This window comes from Pezoporus flaviventris, unplaced genomic scaffold, assembly GCF_033815535.1.
Source record: "Pezoporus flaviventris isolate CSIRO_AGI_PZ_B2104156 unplaced genomic scaffold, CSIRO_AGI_Pfla_v1 ptg000013l, whole genome shotgun sequence".
In the NCBI taxonomy this organism is placed as follows: Eukaryota; Metazoa; Chordata; class Aves; order Psittaciformes; family Psittacidae; genus Pezoporus; species Pezoporus flaviventris.
This window is the reverse complement of record NW_026892561.1, coordinates 30,311,448-30,330,911: the sequence shown is the minus strand read 5'-3', so window position 1 is coordinate 30,330,911 and position 19,464 is coordinate 30,311,448. Positions and strand designations below refer to the sequence as shown.

Sequence of the window (19,464 nt, the reverse complement as noted above, 5' to 3'; positions counted from 1 at the left end):
GGGGGGGGGGTTTCTTTTGCACGGTGCTTCACGCACACGCCTGCACAAAGCCTTCGTTTGCGTCCCGTGCCGGTGCCTTTAAACGACTTTAGAGGTGAGGGAGCAAATGTTACCCCCCCCGCTCCCCCCCGCCCCCTTTAACCCAGTAACGCTACTCGACCCATCTTTGGAGAGAAATCCGCAGCGAACGACTGCGCGCCCGCGGAGGCCGGCTTTGCCTGCGACAAGAGCCGTGATGCCTGGCGGAGCCGCGCGGTTGCAGCCGCCGCCAAGGCTGAGGCTCGCCCCGACCCCTGCGCGCGCGGGCTGCGGTCTGCGGCGCCCCCTCGTGGCAGCGACGGGACACTACAGCATGTGGGCCGGTCCAGGGTGAGAGCGCGGGTGAACGCCCCACACCGGGAGCTGCCAGGAGCCAGGAATAAAATTAGCCCACAGTGGGATTTCGTGGGACACACGTCTGTGGCCTCGTACAGACACCCTCCCGAAGCAAAGCTGGCTCCAACTTTCCACAGGCCTGGAACTATCCTATCCCTGGTGAAGGTACCACTGAAAACACAAGTGCTAGGAAGAATTAGATGCATCCATAGGTTTGAGAGCCACAAAGAGAATACCAGTAAGACCTGCAAAATACTCCATTGGAAGCATTTCCCCCTGAAAACGGTATGGGATGCCAGCTATGAAGTAGATCTTGTTGGCGCCTGTAGGAAGGACTTGGATTTCCACCACAATGAGACTGAAACAAAAACTGTGAGGAATTACCAGGCTAGAGGCTATATTGGAAGACCAGGGTGGAGGTTGGTTTGACAAACAGGGACGTCAGAGAGCTGAATCTGCTTTTCTACCTCACTGCAGATGTTCTGGCCTCCTTTGCCCTGGTCCCTCGGTCTTGGCATTCCTCCGTTCCCTACCTGCAACAGAGAGAAGCTCCACCACAGCCAAGAGCTGGAGGTCTCTGGTTTGAGGTCCCACAGCCAGCTTGGTTTGCCATGGCCTCTGTTCCCACTAGACAATGGCAGTGCAGGACCATCACCAAGCACGCAGGTCCTGCAAATCAACCAACTGCAACCAAAACACTTGTCGAGGATTGACCAAAGAGAGGTACAACTGATACCCACAACCCCAGCTCTGGCCAAAAAAGTCACATCCTCAAGAGGCTACCCCCACTATGTCTTGCTCTTAAAGGAGAATCAGTGGACAAGTAATTGAAAAAATTAAAGGGGGGGGGGGGGGGGGGGGGGAGTAATTACAGGCCATTAGAGAAAACCAAATATGTGCTGAATGTAGACAAAAAACATTGAAGAGGGGAATTAATAGTACTGCAAATGAAAAGGGAAAAATGTCAGCAGAGATCAGCAGAAAGTGAAGAGCCTATTAAAACCAAAAATAGAAACAATCAAAATCACAGAGAAACACATAAGGGGGGAGGAATTTGAAGAGCAGCCTGAAATCCAAATGAAGGAATGCAGTAAATTTTACTCAGTACTCAGCAATAGTTAAAGGTGATGTATGAAAAGAACTGAAGCCACACCACGCCGGTGGATCAGCTGGTGAGAGAAAACCTTGGTTGATTAGACTCAAGGGTGTTGTGATTCCTGCCGGTCAGGCTGTCTCCCATTACACAAAGTGAGCAGGGAAAGGCTAAAAAATCCTTGCAGAAGGTGAAATGGGGCTTTCTGGATTCTGCCATGATGTTCCCCTTCCTTTTTGGCAAAACCCAGTGGCTTCCCAGAAGGAAGGACTGGTGAGACATGGGCTTTGAGGAGCCACTGTTCCCTGTGGGCAGCACAATGTGAATGAGCTGTGCTCAGCTCGGCCGGGTCAGTAACACATGAAGGATGTTTTCTTTCACTAAAGTCACAGGCTGAAACAGGCCTGTTCAATGCCATGGAGGCTGGGGTGGTTATTAAGCTGTTTAAAGAAGGGGAAGGAGGTGGTATGTAATGGGGCAATGGCAGAAAGGCTTCCACTAGCAGTGCTGAAATAGATGAAATTTTAAGAAAGAACTGAAATCATCTGCTTGTGTCATGAGAGCAGTATTGTGACCAAGGACTGTTAGGATGGACAAATGTGGATTTTCCCTTTGTTGGTGCTTTACTTACTTCCATTCACAGCCGGGCAGAGAATGGGCTTCTTGCTTTCTTGCTGCTTGTCTTTAAAGGAACCGCAAAGGCAGGTTAACACATCAGCCTTTATCAAATCCACAAACCCATTTTTCCCTTTACAGCATAAGGAGCACATTCATATTTCACTCCCATTTCTCTCCAATACAAAAGCACAGGGTCAGAATTAATGAGTAAAGTATTTGTGTGACGTTTTATATTGTATTGGCATTTATATAGTGCTTTTCACAGGCTTCATGTCAAAACCCTTTACAGGGCAATAAATCATATACCTTTCCTGATGAAACCGTGTGTAGGCAATTGGGCACCTATCCCGCCCTCAGCAACATCCCGCGGGCGAGGCACGGAAAGTGTGCTGAAACCTGCAGAAGTGGGTCTGAAAAAAAGGGATGTAAGTCAGACCTTCTCCCCTTAATATCCTGCTACATGTTAAAAGGTCTTTAGAGCCCACTTGAACAGCCACAGGAAAGACCTCACCTTAACATGACAAAGCTTCTGTTACAGTCTGAATTCCCCAACATGCAAATTGAGTTGTGGGTCTTACACTTAACCCCAAGGTTTTTTTTCCTCTGAATTTAAACAAGATGTCCATTTGCATGGAAAATAAGGATTTTTCAATTTAGTTCGTTTCTAAAAATAGCATCCATTCACAAGAATGAACCCACACACCGAATTTTGGATCCTAGGCTTTCTGTTAGCATTCACAAATATCTCTCCTAACACAAAATTCGCAATGTGACAATGCATCTCTGCCCTGCTGGCGTTCGCTTTCTTATTTGCAGTTTTTCAGATAACGAAGAGTAATGAAGTTCTGAGAACTGTACACCCGATTAGACTGACTCTTTTATACATTTATTTGCATTCCTGACGTGTTTCCAAAGCCACTTTGGGGTAAGAAGGAAAAAAAATAGAAAGTCATTTAAAGTCTTTTTGGCGAAAGATGGCTGGGAGCCGCGGTTATGCTCCTTTGTCAGTCTGGGGGAATAACAGCACTTTGCCCATTTCAGAGCTTTTTGGGTTCCATCGGTGTCAAAGGAAGCTTTGCAGAGTGTCCCTCCTGGCAGAGTGTACCCTCTACCACTTGAGTGCAATAGCCCTGAGATTGCACAACAGCAATGGCTGAGAAGCAAGTGGAAAATCTTTGCAGTAGCTCAACACCATTTTAAAACCACTTTTCCACCTCCCCTATCTGTAGCACATGAAAACTGATAACATTCTGCACATACTGGCTGGTAGCTCAAATGCATTAGAAACCAACCTAGTTATGATTTATCAGCCGGAAGAGCTGTTAGAATAATTTCTAAGTGTGAAAGAATAAAAAAAAAAAAAAAAATACTGTTGTCCACCAAACAGCCATTCAGATTACTTCATCTAAAATCAAAGTCATTCAGAAGTAAAACAAAAGTAAACAGGTAAAACCACATCGCTTACATAAGCTTATTAACTACCTATCTACTACTTAATGGTTCCATTAACTGCCACAGGCTACATTAGAAGTGGAGGGTTCTCACATCTTTTCGGAGGTCATTAATATCCTGTGAGATGGGAGCTGTACCTGTGCAGACACACTGCCATGTAGCAAACTAACTCGGCCTCTGCTTTTTTGGGAGAGCTGTATCACAAGCTCTTAACTCACAAGAGCTCAAATTCACGCCCTATTGTCGTGCTCTGCTGGCAATGTAGCATAATTTTATCTCTTGTTCCCGTCTCAGTGCACAACTTATTTAGTAGTTTAAAACATGATCTGTAAATAATACACACGCAAAGACTTCACTGAGATGGATAACAGTGATAATTAAAATGGTCTTTTCAGTGGGAGACACCATCAGCATCAATAGTTACAGCAGGATTTTAAGAGTAACCAACACATTAGTGCCTGTAAATTCTACTGTTTCTGGCAGTAATACATTCAAAGATCAAATTAGACTAAATGTTTGTTACAACGAACAAATTTATGTTAGCATTCAGGATTACACTCCCAGTCAATGTTTATTGTGCTTTTGATTATATATATTCTAAAGGTCTCATTTTCTTCTTTCCATCATTTTTTGATCAGTTTTGTTTAAACTGAAAGCCTTTTACTTTTCACTTTTAAAATTACTGTTTCTTCTTAAAACTTCCATCAGGTTACGGTCTCTGGAATGAGTACTAAGAAAAAGGAAACAAGCTATAATAAATTACTATCTAATCTAACCCATCTGACTGTTTCTAAGGTACCCATTATTGTGGTATCAAGGTTCTGGATCTCTGATAGCATGTCATCTTTGATCCTAAATTGGATCTCCGTCAACATTTTTAATTAAACATCTTATTTGATGCCTGCTGTAGCTGAGATGCAAATAGCATCACATAAAGAACAAGAGTTATGAGAGCAGGGAACCAAAAGTAATGGCTAGTTAGAGCATGTTTATTGCACCAAGCCAAAAACCCCCATCCTCCAGTCCCTGCTGAATCATAACGATAAGGTTCACAGTTCAAAGACACAGTAAAAACTATGTAGAAATGAAAAATGCTTTCAATTTCTTAAAATAAAAAGTGAAATTAAAAGTTTGTCAGAAGCAAATTTGAGGTACCCACAAAAAAAAAGCCTGAAATTTCTTTTTGCTGCTTTTGCCCTCCAGTGCCCAGCAAGTATCCTGCTCTCTTGCAGTCCTTCACTGGGAGCTCTGTTTAAGGCTTCCACCTTGGCTGAGAACAAACCACATTTGCTCCCTTTGGAAGGTATTTTCAAATTACTTTTTGCACAGGATCCATTAGTATTAAAGAGGGAATGCACGGACACATTTTATATAACTGTATTAGTAGCTGATTTGATAGCTATTGCTAAGCGACTTTAGAAGGAAGAATCTGTTAGAGCACTGCTATTTCAATTTGTGGAGCCTTCTATGAAAGTGCATATCATCCAACACCTTTCATCAATACAGGGCATCTACAGACAGCACTTACAGCTGACAGAAGTCGAGTGTGTTCAATTCCTTCCACATCAGATAGGAATTACTCCCTTGTTTTTTTTTATGTTGAGACTTCTGCTCAGAACGCAAGTACAGATACCATTGCTTAGAACTTTCTGCTAGATATGGAAACCCAAAAGATTTCAATCACACTTAAACACAACATATATTAAAGCCCTGAGGTTCTAGACAAGAGCCATCAAGCACAGTGTCATGATACTTTGACTACCAAACAGTCCTTTTCCAAAACATTGTTGTAAAACTTTCTGAAATATTCCTGTTTGCTTTTCTATATTGTTTCTTTCATTCTGCACTCATCACCAGAATATATGCACAGTCTAATAGCACACTAAACAGATGTTCAACCATTCCCCCCCCCCCAGCATCTTCCCAGAGGAAGATGCGCATACTGAGTAGTGATTTGTAAGATTTATTTTTTCACTTTGATACATCACCATGTAAACATATCACCACAAGTTCTCTGACAGCAATGCAGCCTAGAGGAGCAGCCTTTTGATATCTGCTGCCTGGAAGAAGGCAGAGTACAAACAGTAGTCATCTCACAGTTATCTGAAGTCAAAATTCAGCTCTTTCAGTTGTTACAAAGATAATGACCAAAGCAAACCAAACAAATTACAGCCACAACTGCAGCAAGCATTAAATAACAATAGACATCAGGCTCCAGAAAGAACAGATGACATTTTCATTTGTTTATTTTACACCGTAGCTGGCATTTCTAACTGTAGTAACCAAAAAAGCCCATTAAGGTGACAAACTAAGTCAATCTGCAGTTTCCCTTAGTGCGGCAGACACAGCATCCATAAAGGGATCGGTTACAGCAGAGCCATCAGAGCCTGCCAGTGCCTCGCGATGCCACAGCCCAGGGCAGCTCTGAATCCAGAAGACCCTCCCTGATAACACAGTGATGCTCTACCCCATCTCATGTCTGAGAAAGAGCAGTCAGCACCTGAAGTAGGAGACTGGCTGAAGAATGAACACAAAACCCTAAAGCAGAGGCAGGAGAGCAAAGATATCATTTTTCTCCTTTCTCACATTTCCTAAGGTAACTGTGGTTTAGCCTTTTGGTTTTTATTTTTCAGGAAAGTCCTTGAGTCTAGCTCACAGCAGTCTTTATGGCTGAGAGCTCATTCATCAAGAGGAAAATCTCAGATGCAAAGTTCATGATGGACTGGTGAGGTGCAAAGTTGAAAGAGAAGAGAAAGAATTTTTCCCATCCCAGAAATAATTTCAAAGTTTCAAAAGCCTTCCCAATTGCAACAAGATGAACTTAGAAGTAGGATTTGTTTGTTGTTTGGGGTTTGTTGTTTGTTTTTACAAAAGCACAGGAAAAGTCTAACAACATCATAAGCCATAACCAGGGCTCTCCTGGAATGTGAAGACTTTGGGGGTTAAATCCTTCTCAGACAGGCGGATTAGGGTTAGAGCACAATCCCTCTACATTCTAGCCTGAACACAAACTTTTTATTACAGAAGTTTCACTGAAACTGGCATGTTCCCACAAAATGTTTCAGTGGTGAGAAATAGAGTTTCCAAGTATTAAGCACTGCTGAACAATTCCCAATCATTTCTAGCCAGTGAGCAAGGCAAATGGTTTATTTTGCCATGAGTGGAAGTGGTGCTGTAAGGTCATGCAACTTGTTTGTGCATCCTCACTGCTAGGTGCCTAAAATAACACAGGGTTATTTTCCAATGCATTTCAGCAGTTTGAACTGCAAATGCTGCATTAAAGCAATGAGCATGGCTACAGAACACAGAGAGAAAGCTACCATGACAGCCTTTCACAGCAGTCTCTATTCCCTGCATATACATACATACTTGTTCATGATGTGTGAAGACATTTTGGAAATAAATCTTTCACAAGTATTTACTATTTAAACCTATATGCTTTTAAAAGTGGGGTGGAATACAGCTTTCACCTGTGGCACTTAGCACTTGCTTCTTGTTCACATGTTGGGAAAGGAAAAGAGAGGTTCTTATGTTGGCTGAAATTAAGTACAAGATGCTAACTCCCTGATTTGTCAAAACTCAGTCCGTCTGCAGGAGAAATCCTGAAAAGGCACTGGCTAACACAGCACAAATGCAGTCACAAATGCAGTCATGCCTGTCATGGAAAGTTTGGTGGACACCAAACCAAAGGATAACGTGAGTCACCCTGTCAGTTTGGTGCAGCTGGGTATTCTGGAGAGCATTTACTTTGCTTAACCAAACTTAGAAGTGTGGCTGTTTCAGAAGTCAGGGGTGCTGAGTCAGCACTTTCAGATATCACTCTATCAATTGTGAGTACTGGATGCATTTAAATGTTTCATATTAACATCCCCATGCTAAGTTTACACATGCTTCGCCTTATTATACTCAGTCTGTAATAACAGCTATGCTTTGCAGTTAGAATGCATCTGTCAATCCACGCTAACTCCCATCTTTTTCCAAATTAATTTGCTGTCCCCAAACAGGCAACACAACACCTGCGATTATCCCAACAAAGCACGTACTGCTAGAGTAGAATAGCAGGAACCTTCATCGGCTGCTCTCAAAGAAAACCCAGCTGAGCAAGAGAAATCCTGCTTTCTCTCTGAAGAAGATCTTGTGTGCTTAAAACAAACTGGAAAGAACTTGAATACTTCACATAATTTTTAATCAATTCTACCTAGACACACAGCAGTCTGAGAATCTATAGAGTTCTATATATAACCTCCTTACGTTTCACTATTTACATTGTGTTATTCTCTGGCTATTTCCCAACCTTATTCATTCACCCTAGAGATCAATTTATGCACCAAAATAAAGTGTGATCTTATCTTTGCACTGTACAGAAAACCTAAACAAAATTTCTCATGGGAGGCAGGGGTTAAGGCACTGGACTGGGTGTCAGAGAAGTGGTGTTCTATTCTTGGCTCTACTGCTCACTTGCTGTGGGAGCTTGTAGAGCAAGATATAGAGCAGGAATGGAGACTCCAGCCAATAAATTCCTCCTCTGTAACTTCTCCTCTTTCATTATGCACGAGAGTGAGTTTTTCCAGCATTCAAGCATACATCTGAAAGCTGGGGAAACATGACTCAACCAAAATACAGAACCAGCAGAGAAAGAAAATGAGTGGAAAACATCAATTACAAAGTTTTCTCGGGCGCCTCTGAAGTACTGAAACAGAATCTCTACTCACACAGTGAAGATAGAGGACCAAATCAGCCCTGGTTTCAGTAGGCACACCTCCAACTCTTGCACCAGATGGGCACAGGGGCTGACTTTGGCCTGCTGTACTGCTACTCCCTGATCCATTTTCTGCTTCAGGCAAGTTTTCTGAGATAGCAAACAATAAAGACTCAGGTCAGGGGGGAAGAGACTTGGGTTTGTTTTTAAAAAAATAGGAACCGACGCTTTGGTTTTTAAATAAGCAATCTGACTTTTAAAAAAGAATAATAAAAATAGAATTTATTAGGGCAACTTTGATTCAAAAGCCGTAACTAAGACTACATCCGGATCTGGAATAGCTAACAAACTGCCTAAATTAAGAATGACAAACTCTGAGTTAACTCCTACTGGAAGCAGTATTTTCATGCTTTTCAATAGGAACAGACTAGGCAGCACTTCTTCCTTTAGGTAAGAGCTGTGACCTAATGCACAAAAGTTGCTACATTTCTTATCTGTTTGGGAGAACTGAAGAAAAAATAAGCTTGGAATTCCCCATTTAGGCATGGCTGGGGCCAGGCTCTTGTACCACTGTACCGGCTAATGATTGAAGAGCTAGATTTTTGCAACTGTGATGTTCTGTGTGTATAACACATCGTCACGAAACTGATTCAACCTGGCCTTATTTATTTTTAACTGGTTTACCACCTACTCAGAGAATCTGCACCACATTCTGCTCTTAACCATGTTCTAGATGTTTGGTGTATTCTCGACTCAGTTGCTGACAGCTTTACAGCCCGGTCTTGGACCCTTCAGGCTCACAGAAACAAAGCACTAACCTAGTGGTAGAATATTGTTCAATATTAATTTTTTTTCTAAATTTTGCATATGATACATGGGAATAGCATATACCTTGTTTTAAAACTCAAAGACTGACAAATAACCTCACAAAGCAGCTGCTGTACGGTGTCAGTTCTCAGACGCAGGGAACACAGGTTCTACTATATAATAAAACATACTCCCTTGGACAATACAGGGGAAAAAAAATCTTATTCTGACAATTCCTGAAAATGCCAAGTTTTCAGAAACTTTTGGTCTGAAAGTCAGACCCAGTAGGACTCCTTTAAGGTGACCCAATACATGATATATCCAGTGATAAGTGATTTATCAGAAGTGTTAGCAGTGAACTCTGGTCTCCTTAGGTAAAAAGTGTTTTTTCCTTCCTCCTTTATCATGTCAAACCCCTATTTTTTGTTTTCCAGAGCCTGTAACAATCTCAGTCAGTTGCTCAGGAAGGAGAAGTAGCTTCTTGATATGTAAGAGCAACCTCTCCAATTTCATACTTTCTAAGATTGTCTATATTTTAATTGATGAAATATTAGGTAACCAAAGTCTTTAATCTTTACTCTAAGTGCAATGCACACTTGCTACGTTAACAATTATTTCTTAATAAAATGTAACTATGTAAAATTCAAGGCAGTCTCAGAGAATGTGCAACTGAAACCGTTAATATACCTGAGGGATTATTTCCACACTTATGTATATTAGGCATTATATAAAATACAGGATTTCCTGGGACATTATCAACAAATGAGATTTTTTTTTTTAAACCTGCTTTTTACTGATTGCATTATTGAATTCAATTTTGTTAGTTTGAATCTTCTGGGAAAGATATGATTTTAATAAAGCATAAAAGGTTTGCCTAGTAGCTGGCTGTTGGCTTTTACTTGATACTTAATGTAATCTGTAATTACTATAGCAGCTCCTATGTTGGCTGGTGTGTTAAGGTCACTGGAAAGCTATACTGTGTTGTACTTGCTGTATGAGAACATCCTTCTGGTGACTGATGGCTACACCCTATGGAAATGTTTTAATTTTGCCCTTGAAGCATGCCTTTAAGGAACACTGTCATTATGTGTATTTCCTTGGCAAGCAGTACATGGTCTTCAGGAATCTGTAGACAGCCTGATACCTGTCTTTCTACCAATGAGTGTTCAACTACATCTCCTTTGAATTACAAATCTGGTTCTCAAGTCTTCAACCAATGAATTTACATACCTCTTATTTATTACAAAGTTCTCATTTAAAAGGCACATTTTACCTTGCACACATGTTAAGATGGAGAACACTTGAAGCCCTCACTAAAACAAAAAAAAAAAGGAAAAATGTGTTGCAGGACTTGGCTTCAAGAAGGTAGGTTCTCACCTTTTTAAGTATACTTCCTTCTTGCAATGATTTTTTCTTTAAACTGTATTCCTGAACTATCTGAAACACTTGGCCAGAACTTACAGTTGAGAAACACACTTAAAGCATGATTTGAACTGTCTTATATTACAACACTGAACTATATTTTGAAGGAGTTTAACATTACCGTGCTGTAACCAAGCCCTGTGACACAGCAGGCTTGCAAGCAAGTCATCTGCAGCTTTACATGCCACCTGTTTCAGGGGTACTGCTGAGATAAACTTGAAAATAGAAGCAAAATGCTGGAAATATTCCAGAACTGCAGTATCCCTATATTAAACTTGGACTTTATACCTATAAGATTTCCATGAAAAAGACTGACAACTAAAACAATGGTCAATATTAATCACAGAATCAACAATTTAACTATTAGTCTAATCCACGTGTTTATGATTCCCACTGGATGTAAACCAACTTTGTGTCCTGGTGATACAAGTCGCTACATTAAAAATGGCAATCCCAAGAGAAAAAAAAATCAGTATGGAAAATCCTTTGATTGGGGAATGATAAATCAACTTGGTAGAAAAATGGAGGATTCTGAAAAGCTGATTAATGGGTAATTTTTTTCTGTACTGCATAACAGTTTCTGTACTAGATAACATCACATGTAGATTCTATACCTTTAGTTCAGGCAAATTGCTCACGGAAAAGTTCTTGTGCTTTCACAAGGAAAATCAGGAGCAAAGGCCCACTTGTCATTTACCAGGATTTCCCATCCATTTGGATATTTTCAGATTCACAGTTGCTGCTCTCTGAATGCAGTCAGAACACTGATTTATAAGCCATACAAACAGAAATTTGTAAAATATTTCATCATACTATTTTGGTATTAAAAACAGAAATCATCTTTACCTCTAATAAACAAAACAGAAAAGGCTCCCTGAAATAGGTTTTAAAGATTTTTTTTCAGTACAGAACTTCATGGTTAAGCTAGTTGGTTACCTATTTTCTCAGTGAAATTCATTCACTTCATGTTCACTAAACAACCTGCTGTTCTGTGGAGATGGGTCTCCCCATCTCCAGTCCTAGCTTGGAGTGACTGTGGTTTACTCTACCTTCCAGCTTGCATTAACAGCAATGTAGATTCTTCTCAGGACCAGATGCATTTAAACTGTCAACAAGAGTCAAGAGGAATTTTTGTAATACCAATTCGACTTAGCTGTTATCACAAGTTTAAACCTGCTGCAAGACCAACACAGATGGAAACTAAACATAGTCATTCATGTCTAATGAAAAAACACTGCTCGCTGTAACTGCTAAATGACTAGCACAGACAAATGAACCTCTGCCTTTGAACAAGCCTCCAATAAAATTAATTTTGTTGTACTCATCAGCTGTGTTGTAGCTTTCTCATTGTCAGAAAAAAAACACAGAGACACAAATGAGAAGCTGAGCAAAAAAAACCACCTAATATTTCTATAGCTGCTAGGGCCAAGTCTGTGGGTTTACTTTTTGCTATAAATAAAACCAATCTAAAAACAACATTAATACAGAAGTGCTATTGAACACATCAGTGAGAACCCCCCATTACCTGTAAGGCCACAACTGTAATCCCCAATAATCTCTTGGGAGCAGAATCAAAGGGCTACAGCATGCAACTTCAGTAAAAAAAATCCAGGCAGAATAAACAGAGAAAACATGAAAACAGTGATTTACTGGCACTCTGTTTGAAAGGAAGAGTTAAATTAATACATGAAAAGATCCTATTGGCTCTGACTTGTCTGGGTTATTAATTGAACACCTTCTTGGAAACGTGTAGATAAAGACGTGTATCTTAGAGAATATGAGATAAGAGCAAAAGGAAAGGGAGAGAAATTAGAAGTTTTGCCAGCTCCCCTTTAATTGACAAGCTAAGGTTGTTCAAAGCTGCCTGGAGGAGCATAGTATGAAATGCTAACTAGAGTGTGGGCTAAAGATGCAGAAGATTACAACTTCAGGATTATACTTAAACATAGATATCTTTAGACACAGAAGAGGCTGTAAAGCCAGCTGAACGATATAAAGCTGTTCTAAAACAAGACAAATGTGTACTCCATGTGTTATAAGCAGTTCAAGCTGCTTCCTGTGATGAAAAACATGGACTATATGGCAGACATACTATAGCTAAGTACAACAGATCCCATGATACAGTTGTTTAAAGGAATATTAAAGTGATGAAAGAAGTGATGGAATTCTGCTCTTTAGGAGGCTCAGAGGCTGAACCAGATAGAAAAGGTTTAAGCATGTGGACTTGGTAAATTTTCCCCAAAGTTGCGACCTAGAAGACAAGTTTTATGTATGAAAAACCTGGCCCCTCCAAAAACAATACAGCTCCATGGGTCTATTGCCCAGAGCAACAGGAGCAGGGGATGATATGGCTTAGCACTGCTTACCCACAACATCAACAGGAGGTCAATATCGTTATTGCCATTTCACAGATGAAGAACACAAGAAGCTCAGAATAGCACATCTGGAGTCAGCAGCAGTCTTGGGACCAAATCCCCTTCGTCACTTTGTTTCAGTCTGTTTCTATCCTTTCTGCGTTTTGTCCCCCATAGAGCACAGTGAAGTGTCCAACTGTACAATTCAGATAATACCAACACAGTAACAAGAAACAACCTTATTAAAATACTAATTGCAGCACTAAAAAATTTTCTATGAAATTATCACAACTGCCAACATTCCATCATTAATGTACAAAAGTCTGATTATCTTTTCAATAAAAACAGAGAAATTCTAGCCTTTAAACTTGTTATCACTGCAAAACAGAATGCCATGATAATGCATAAGAACTTTGGTTTGCAGCTGTAAAATTCCCAAAAGTCTTGTGACTCTGTTGTAATTTTGTTATAGATGATTACCTTCCTCACACATAACTCCCAAATTCACTTTTGGGAAACAAAGTATATATCCCACAAAAGCAAACAATCAGTTCTTTAATAAATGAGAAACATGGAAAGCAATTTTTCCTACAACACACTGCTGAATACTAGAATGGGTGACATTTGCACATCTGGTTTCAAATTATACAACGCATTTTTAGAGGCAAAAGTGAAATCGAAGATCTTCAAATGCTGATCTCTGACACTATTTTCAAGCGGTCAAGGTGAAAAAATATTTGTCAAGCTGAATCCTAAAGCTTATAGATAGGAAATAAAACTCGTTGTGTAAAGTATGCGTTAATTAGTTTCTCAACCAAACATAAGCTGAAAATGCTACCATTTTAAGCAAACTTGAAAAGGAGTAAGAAAATCTAATGCTAACCACCATTCCTTAATCACTTGAAAAAATGCATTTCGAAAAACCTTTTCACATAGGAATGACAATTCATTATAGTACTTTCCTGGGAAACTTAAATAGCATCTTTTAAAATTTTTGCTTTAAACTGGCTTCTAAAAAAAAAAAAAATTTATTTAAATCACAAAGTTTTCTATTCAATGGCAGTTTATCTGTACTCAAAAAAAAGGAAAAGTTTTTACAAATAGCTTCAATTACATTCCTACCCAGGAATGATTTTACTTGCATTATCAAACCCTGTAATATGCGCTGAGTTCCACGCTCCCGTTTTACAAATGAATGGCTACTGCCATCTACCGTTGAAAAAGAGATTATCAACAGCAAAAGCACATCCAACAGCCCTTCAGAGGCTACACAGAAAACAAAGACTCCACCAAGCCCAGGGGAGCAGCATACCCTGTTGAAATCTCTGAAACACACCATTCGACTGACCAAAGAGAGTTAGAAAAAAGGCTCTTCTCCTCTTGAACCACTATCATTTTTATGTCTGAAACAACTGGGAACTACACATGAAGCCAAACATTCTGACAACTGGGTTTTATGGATTTGAGGGTTTGTAAGACTGTCCCAATGACTGCGGCTACACATGAATACACACAAATTAAAATATTAATTAATAAAGATTAATTTCAAGATACTATTATGCCCAAGTTACAAACACTCCTCTGCAATCTGAAAGCTATAAATGCATAAGGTAAAAGTCACCTTCCAGCTCTCTATGCAAAGGCCACACAACATAGAATTCTTGCTTGAAGAGGGACCTGATCTGACCCACTGAGCAGGTCAAAGTCACCGAGCATGGGACCAAGACCCAGAGCTGTTCTTTCAGGCTCTCACATAAGTTTAGCATTGCCTGGGGTTGGTTTTTACAAACTTCTTTTGCATAAAATTACTTCCCCCCCTGGGTGTGTTAAGCTGAATACAGGGAGCTGGGCAAAGGAAAGCATGGTAATTTATTAATATGCTTAAACCATCTTTAGTCTATACTCTCAGTATTTACAAAGATTTAATTGTGTGACTTCAATTTACCACTGAATTATTATATAAAAATTATTGAGATATATGCTTCCTCCATTCTCTCTGCTGATGATATCCAGCCACATTTTGAAAGTACCCCTTGTTGAGGCAATCTACAAACAGAATTAAGGTAGGGTTCTATTAATGTTTGTCAGAACTATCAGAGGTTAAACAGCCTTTGAATTAAACCATTCTTTACTCTTTGATAATTATTATTTCTCCTTAAGACACTTTTTGTTGTCTCATGACCAAGGTCAGCTTGAACTGTTTTGTTAGACTCAATACAGTACTTCAATTTAACTCTGCTTGTACTGTTCTTTCACAAAGTCTGCACGCACTGTCACCTCTGCAAACAATTTTTGGAAACATTTAGCAGAACTTTCAGTAAGTGAGAAGGCTCCAGCTTTTCTGTTAGTGATTCCAAGTACATAGCAAATTGTACTTTAAATTTAAACACAAAGTCATACCAGCATGTGAATCTATACTAATTTACTTCAGTTTGTCTATCTTTGCATATAATCCTCATGAAGTAATATAAATATGCCTTATTTTGGTTTGTTGTGCACTGGCACATCCCATACAACCCAAACAATTGTGCCTGTTTTTAAAACAATGCAAGAAAGCTAAAATACAAACTGGAAACAGCTCAATGAAAGCAATGCAAGATAAAGTACTGCTGCTGTCGTATACAACAAGCTCTTCAGATAGTGGAAACACATTCTTGTTGAGATCAGGAAAGGTAATGACCCTGAGAGATGACTGAAGGCAGAGACCAAGGTAGAGGCAAGAGTGGAACACAGCTCAAAACCTCTGCACACCACATAGTGCCACAGCTGGAATAAACTGCAGCCGAGATTTCATGCTTGGAAACGTGCACTTGAAAAATGTGGTAATGGGGGTCATACCACTCATCCCCTTCATCCCCCCAGGGACCCTAAATCTGCTGGTTCTTGAAATATCCTCAGAAGATGGCTACTTGCAGAAGCACAGCGAGATTATACCATCTGCTACCCCACCAAGTCTAGCAGACCTCCCAAGCGATTTTATCCACATTGTGCTGGGTGTTTTTTCCTAGGTTCTCCACAGAATGGGAGCAATTTCCCACATAGACAGAAAACTCTAGGGTTTGGTTAGAAATAGCACACTTCAAAGATGACCATGCAAAAGGAAGACGTCCCCATGCATATATTAGCAGAGTGCAGTGAGGGCATTCCATCCTGCCAGGGCAGTCCCAGTGCTTTGTCACCTTTGGCCAAGGCACTTCCCATGTACACAAGCTGAAATGATACGTGGCATATGACTGATGTCAAACAGCAAAAACATCCTCAAGCAGATGTGAGCATAACACCCTGCAAAGTCCACCAGCTAAACATTTGTTACAGAACCTGCTGACAACTTGATGTTAATTTCTGAGCATCTGACACCTGACTACAAGTCACCCAGCATGCACAATCCTCATTCCCAAACCACCTGAACAGCAGCCCAGAATATGAACTTCAACAACAGGCTTTCATAATTTTATTGAGAACAAGTGCTCCTCTTCTCCCAAACATCATCACCTCCCTCTGTGTCACTTTGTGCACTGCTAGCATTGAGGGTAACATTCTTGGTGCACACAAGCTTCAAACCAACCATCAGATATTTAAAATCAAACAAATCTGTAGATGTTAACAAGAGCACTTACGCTCTGCAGGGAAGAAAAACCACTTCATGTCAAGTGATTGAAGCATGGCACTGAGGTGGACCTGCTGACTCTCACAGATGACTGCGGCTTACTGCCAGCTGAGTTCTGCTTAGAAAAGAGCCTTCAAATACTATTACTTTGACGCACCAAGGCTGCAGCCACTTGCAAATGGTTTTAAACTCTTCAGGGAAGAAAATGCTGAGAGCTTCAGATTCCTAAAAAGTCAAAGTAGCTATTTTTTTTTATTTGACAGCTTCACTGGAGCCAGAAGGCAGCTGCAGGCTGTTCAGAAACAGTAGCAAGCTGTAGCAGCAACAGCTATGTTTATTGTAGTCTCCATGACAATACCACATCGCACAAAGTTTTCCTTCCTACCATCAATAAACAGAAGGAAAAGTAGATCAAGTCCTCCATTTCTAAACAGTTTTTCTATGACACGTGGATCTGCAGAGCACACACTTCCTCATGCATGCAGAAAATTGGCAGTTTAAGCTTACAGCCTCTTTCAGAAGTGACAATGAAAGGAGAAAAATCATGGTAAATGCCACAAAATCAGATATATTAGGAAACAAGAACTTTTCTCAGGGAAACAAGACTTGAGAGACAAGGAGAGTTTTCTTTTGAAAAGTAATGTACTAAGCACATGAAATATTTCGGCTTTGCATGTTTAGTTGCAAGACTGAAATAATTATTTGATGCTAAGTGAAAGCTGTTGCTAAGAAACAAGATAAAACAATGAAAACGCATTGGTTTCAAATGAGAAAGAACACTACTGCTGGCAGAGCCAGTGTTAAGTTTTAGCTAAATTGGGTTTATTAAGTGACATTCAGATTCCATTACCAGAAAGGAGCTATACATCTTCAGGCGTGTGATGTCGGACTCTCCCACTTCTACTTACTCTGGCAACAGAAGGTTTCCGTGGAACAGAAGTGCAAAAAATTAAGTGCCCAAGTGCACTTTGTGGTAAGAATGAAAAAAAACCAAACCCCACAAGGCCACAAGATGGCACTGGTCAAACGCCCAGGAAAGAATTTAAAGGTTGGTAAAATATGAGCACTGCGGCATGACCAAACCCAGCTTCTAGGGCCATGTCTGCTCCCTGCCAAGCCGAGGCCTGCGGTGGGTGCAAGAACGCACGCATGCCGACTTTTCTGATAAACTTTCTCTATGTGGTTGATGCTGGCTGCAGAAGCACTGAAACAGTTTGGCCTATGGCAAGCAATCCCAGCAGAGGCAACCAAACAGCGTGTTCCCATGGTGGCAAGCAGCCCAGCCCGGGCTCTCTGCACTGCTCCGTGAGGGAGGCAGTGCTGTGGCTGGGCATTCCACAGGAGCCCCCTGCTACACGGCAGGGCCGAAGCCTCCGCACTGGGAGGAGCGGCGGGGGGGCAAGCCCCAGCACTGCTCCCTGCACAACCCGTTCTTCTGCACTGCAGCAAAATGCTTGTCGCCAGCTCCCCGTACCCGGGGGCTTGCGTCCTTTTGCAAATTCAGCTCCACACTTCTAAACCGGAGGAGTAAAATAAAAGAAAACGCTTCTTGAGCTAGATAGGTTAAATTCAACAATCCCAGCTTTCCACAGCCGCAGGGCCCTCCCAAACAAGATGGCAGCGCCAGCGGTGCGCACGGCCCCTCCATCGCCCGTCCATCCGAGGAGGACGGGACACAACAAAAATCCCGGCAGGGAAGTGACACTCTGGGGCCTCCGGGCAGCTCGCTTCGCCCCCGGGGCACCCCTTCCCCGCCGGGCCCCACCAAGCCGGGGCCGCCCAGACTGCGATCTCTACCCGCCCGCCTCAGCGGGGCAAGGCCGCCTCACGGCGAGGTGGAGGGGAAGCGGCCCCAACAGTCGGGCCCAAGGCGGTGGTCGCACGCTGCTACCCCGACACCCTCCCCGCCCCCCCCCCGCCAAATCCTCAGCCCCCATCGGAGAAGCTGCTGCGGGTGTCGGAGCAGCGCCATCCGCGAATCCCACGGTTGAGAGAAACGCGGCGGCAGTGCCGAAGACGCTGCTCCGTTTTGTTCTGCTGGGGCACCCGGCGGGGACGCGCCCTTTCGCTCCCGACCGCCGGCGAGGCTAACAGAGACGAACTCTTCGCGGCGGCAGTGGCGCGAACCGGCCGACCGCGGCCTCCTTAAAGTGCGGCGGCGGGAGCATCCGTGGCACACCCCCGGCTGCGTGGGGGACCGAGACCCCAGGGCGGGCTAGGCTGGGGAGACCCGTGGCTGACGTTTTTTGATAGCAAATCCCATTCCCCCCCAGACGGCTCCCCCCGTCCGCTGAAAGTCAGCGAACAAAACAGCGGACGGGTGCAAGGGGAGCACGGCGGCAGCCATTAGGGTTAGTGAGGCTGGAGCCCCCCCACACCGCCACGCGACGTGCAGCACTTCTTAAACCCTCCGCGGTCACGCCCACCGCGCTTCCATTGGTCAGAAGCGGCACCCACCTCTGCCGCCATTGGCTACGGCGGGGGCAGGGGGCGGGAGGGAGAGAGTGGCGGGAGTTTGGGACGCTCGGGCCATTCGTCCGGCGGTAGTACCACGTGCTCCTGGGAGGGCGCTCCTGACTGCGCCCTCCCCTTTCCCTCCCCTCCCCTTCCCGCCCCTCCCCCTGGGAACTGGGCCTGGATCTGGATCTGAATCTGGGACCTGGAGCCGGATCCGGGGCATGGGGGCGGTGTGTAGGGGCTGGTGCCTGCGATTTAGCGTAGGGACTTGAGCCTGGGGGCTGCACCTAGGGCCCGGACCCATGTTTGTGCCCTTTCTGTCTCAGTCGAGGACCCCCGGGTGCGGAATTCGGCCCAGAGACTCCCTTTGTTACCCTGAACCAGCCCTGTGCCCTGTTGGAGAGGGTATTTATCTCTTCCATGCTCTCTCTTTGTGCAAGGCATATTCTCCCTGCACTGTAAGTGCACACCTCACTGTGACACTGTGACAGTGGCGAGACACTCGCTGTGGACACAGAGCTACCCCTAGACACTAGCTTCCAGAAAGCGGCCACTTCAGTTTCTTCTCCATGAAATGTTA

General features: G+C 42.7%; 1 long non-coding RNA gene across 2 annotated transcripts; it reads right to left on the bottom strand.

Moving 5' to 3' along the window:
- Positions 1-1,925: 1,925 nt before the first annotated feature.
- Positions 1,926-18,011, bottom strand: LOC133268841 (uncharacterized). Of its 2 annotated transcripts, XR_009743188.1 has the most exons (4): positions 16,438-18,011; positions 8,251-8,387; positions 5,527-5,598; positions 1,926-5,146 (listed from the first exon to the last, which is right to left on the bottom strand). It is a non-coding gene; the product is annotated as an uncharacterized LOC133268841 (long non-coding RNA). The 2 variants fall into 2 exon arrangements; XR_009743187.1 differs by having other exon boundaries at positions 1,926-5,598.
- Positions 18,012-19,464: the final 1,453 nt, after the last annotated feature.